Raw genomic sequence first — 3,399 nt, forward strand, 5'->3', positions numbered from 1 at the left:
AAAAGATTTCTCTTGTTTTTATAAGGACACTGAAAAGATGCAAAGTAAGAGATGGAAAACATCCCATTCAGAGGAACACACACTGGTGTAGTCTGTCATTACAATTATGCATCAAGACATTAAAACCTTGTTGATAAAAACAGAGGGCGTCACACAGAAATATGTTTAAAAAGCAGCGTCCAATAGTTCAAGAAGCATACATAATATGCATATATAATAATAATTCTCACTGACTTTACTCATAATGTTTATAGAAACGTTGTATTTTACCAAAATAGACTACATGCTTTATTATGAAGTTATGGGTCTATAAAAACTCTACAGAGAGGGAGAAAAAAATAAATAAAAAAATCATTGTATAATAACTGGCACAAGCTTGCTATGGAAGCCCAGGGTTAGGCTCTGGAAGTTAGGGAAGTCCTCCTTATTGAAATTGTGCCAAAACTTCACTTAAAAACTTTTAGGAAACTAATGAGGCAAAGATGAATAGAGACCAAACATTATTCCAACATCACCAAAACAAATGCTTTTCAACATAAAATTTCACAAAAACATTTTTATAAGGAATGATCCTTAAAATCTTTCACTTTTTTTCCAAACAAAAAAAAGCATCGCTATAGTAGCATAAAACAAAAGCACCAAAATGATTGCTTCGATCTAAAGAAAGAACCACATTTATTTTGAAGTCCCATTTTTTAACTCTCTTTCATGTTGTTTGAGGCTCACCTTCAGTTTTCTCGGTTCATCCTCATCCCCTGATGCAGAAGTACTGATGAGTGTCAGCTTATAGCTGATCAATGCTTGATGACTGTCATGATTGATCAAGTTATGATTTCCAAAAATGAGGACAGATTTATAAATTCATCATCTGAGTTTTAAGACTTTGGTTCAATTTTGTGCCGTTATGATTGTCCTGTGTCTCAAAAATGTTTACCCGGATCATTTGAAAATCCCATGACACGTGAACACAACATAATTGACCACAAATATATGACACACACATGGACTTCAGTGAAAAGAGCAGAAAACAAACAAACAAAAAAAGCAAAACAATTTTATTCAAAGTTTTGATAAAAATAAAAATAATAATTAAAAAAAGCGGTGGTCATTTTTTTGTTTAAGATCTTTTTACACATCCAATTTGTGTCCTAATTATACTAATCTCTTTAGAAAGTATGATTAAGACTACACCTCTGTCTACACATGACCTATTCAGGGTGTTCCCTGCCATGAACCATCAACAGTAGCTGGGTTGGGTCCAGGAACCTGAAAAGTTCCTGGATGGCAAAGGCTTTCTAAGACTTTTAAAAACTCAATTGATAGATTTCCTTAAAGCATATTGACTGATTAGTCACTTCAGATTTCTTGTAAGCCTCATGAGGTTTACATCCATGAATCAAATTAGACACAAGTCTTATGGGGTATTTAGTGACTGCACCTTTACAAGAGCAGCAATTATCTAATGTATTTGATGAGTGCCGTTTTTAATCAGCAAATTACCCTAAATGCTTCAAAGCAAACAGTTCCATCCTTTTCCAGCAGCCCTGTAGTGTGAACGCAAATGCGTGTGGCGACTTTGAAGCTGAACCTAACTGGTGATGAATCCTGGAGAATCAGCTTGTCTCCAGACCAACTGTTTACTTATGTGTCAAGTCCTCAGGGCGTCCCCGCTGGGAGCGACGTGATGTACCGAGATCTATCTGCTTTTTCTCATAATGGCCATTTTTAGGGGACTTGCTCACACTTGCACATGCCAAACTTGACACTAAAACTAACACCAAGCCAGCAGGAGCATTTGCTAAGTAGCGTCTGTCCCTCCTTCCCACTGAGATTGTGGGCTAGTAAAAGACAAGTGGGCGTAGAGATGAAGAAACAGAAGAAGACAGAAAAAAAACAGACAAAGAAAACCTGCAGAAGACATGTGTGAGTCAGAGGGGGATTTGTCATAACATTCAGTTAGCATTTACCCCTGAAACAGAAGCCTATGAAAGTATCAGTCACTGCCCAAAAGATCTCTCATCTACATTGATTCCTGAGTGAGACCGCCACAAATTAAAACGCTGGACTTGAGGGGAAAATATGTCTCAAGCACTGGCTGTAAAAAAGAAAATTTGTGGATTTTTTTTCAGTGTAAATGTGAGTCCAAATGTTGAAGCAGCCACGACGGGGATAAGTCCAGTACTTTCATGTGCTCGTCCCAAGTCTGGTTGAATACAGAGGGTTGGGTCAGGAATGGTATTTGACGTAAAAACCAAATTGAAATCACAAACGGAACTACAGGGTGGAAGTTGGACTACTGTTGGTGGAAGAAGGAGACAATGAAGGTATGTTTACCAAAGGAAAGACAGCAGTCAAGGACTTGGAATGGGAACCTTGGATGATGAGTCTTTGACAAAGAAAAGTAGAAAGTTGGTGGACATGATGGAAAGAAGAAAGGTAGATCTCCTGTGTGTTTGGAGAGCAGATGGAAAGAGAATAAGGTTTCAGAGAAAGCAAACATGATAGAAAAAAAGTAGATGTCCAGTGATGGAAAGGCATCAAGGCTTATAGATTTTGAGGATCTTCAAGCTGTTTTATTATGGTGGAAAGAAAACAAAAGGGGGAGTTTACTAAGAAGGTTCTGGAGGTGAAGAGAGGTCAGATAGGGCGATGAATCCGTTGCAGGAAGTTGAAGGTGTGATGTTGAATGTTGTCAGAGGTTATTATGATCCCCAAAGTAGAATGGGATCTTGAGGAGACAGAAAAATTCTGGAGGGAGACAGACAAGGACGTTGAGGGTATGGAACGATGGCCGTGGAGTCTTTGGACTGAGCTGTTTGACAAAATCTTTAAGTGTGAGATGAAAGAGAAAGAGGAAGATTCATAGAAACTACAGAGGAATAGTCGATGTATCACAATGAAGTTATTGGAAAGAATAGAAAAAAACTAGAATGACGTTAGAGGGGAATATTTTTGAGCAACAATGTGGTTTTATTCAAAGAAAGAGAACCACAGATGTAATATTTCCTTCTGGAAAGAACACACAAACTGCATTGTGTCTTTGTAGAAATATAGATAAAGCCTGTGATAGGATACAGACAGAGGAGTCATAGTTTGGAGAAGGGAGTCTGGAGTGACATTGCAGTTGTTTAGGACATGTGTGAGAGCTGGGAGTCAGTGGTCAGATGCTCTGTAGGTGTGACCATTAACTTTATAATCACTGGACAAACCAACCCCTCCCCTCTTACATTCTAAGGAAGTACTGGCTCCAGGAAGTTCAAAGTCACATAGACTTCAATTGAAAAAAGACAGTTATTTCTCTGTCGTTTTATTTGTCAGAATAACCATTATTCTGATGCTTTCTTCATCTTCTATATATTTTTTGTCTATTACAAGCTATTGAAGTTACAAACTGACCAA

The sequence above is a fragment of the Oryzias melastigma genome, linkage group LG13 (assembly GCF_002922805.2).
Source record: "Oryzias melastigma strain HK-1 linkage group LG13, ASM292280v2, whole genome shotgun sequence".
NCBI classification, from domain to species: domain Eukaryota; kingdom Metazoa; phylum Chordata; class Actinopteri; order Beloniformes; family Adrianichthyidae; genus Oryzias; species Oryzias melastigma.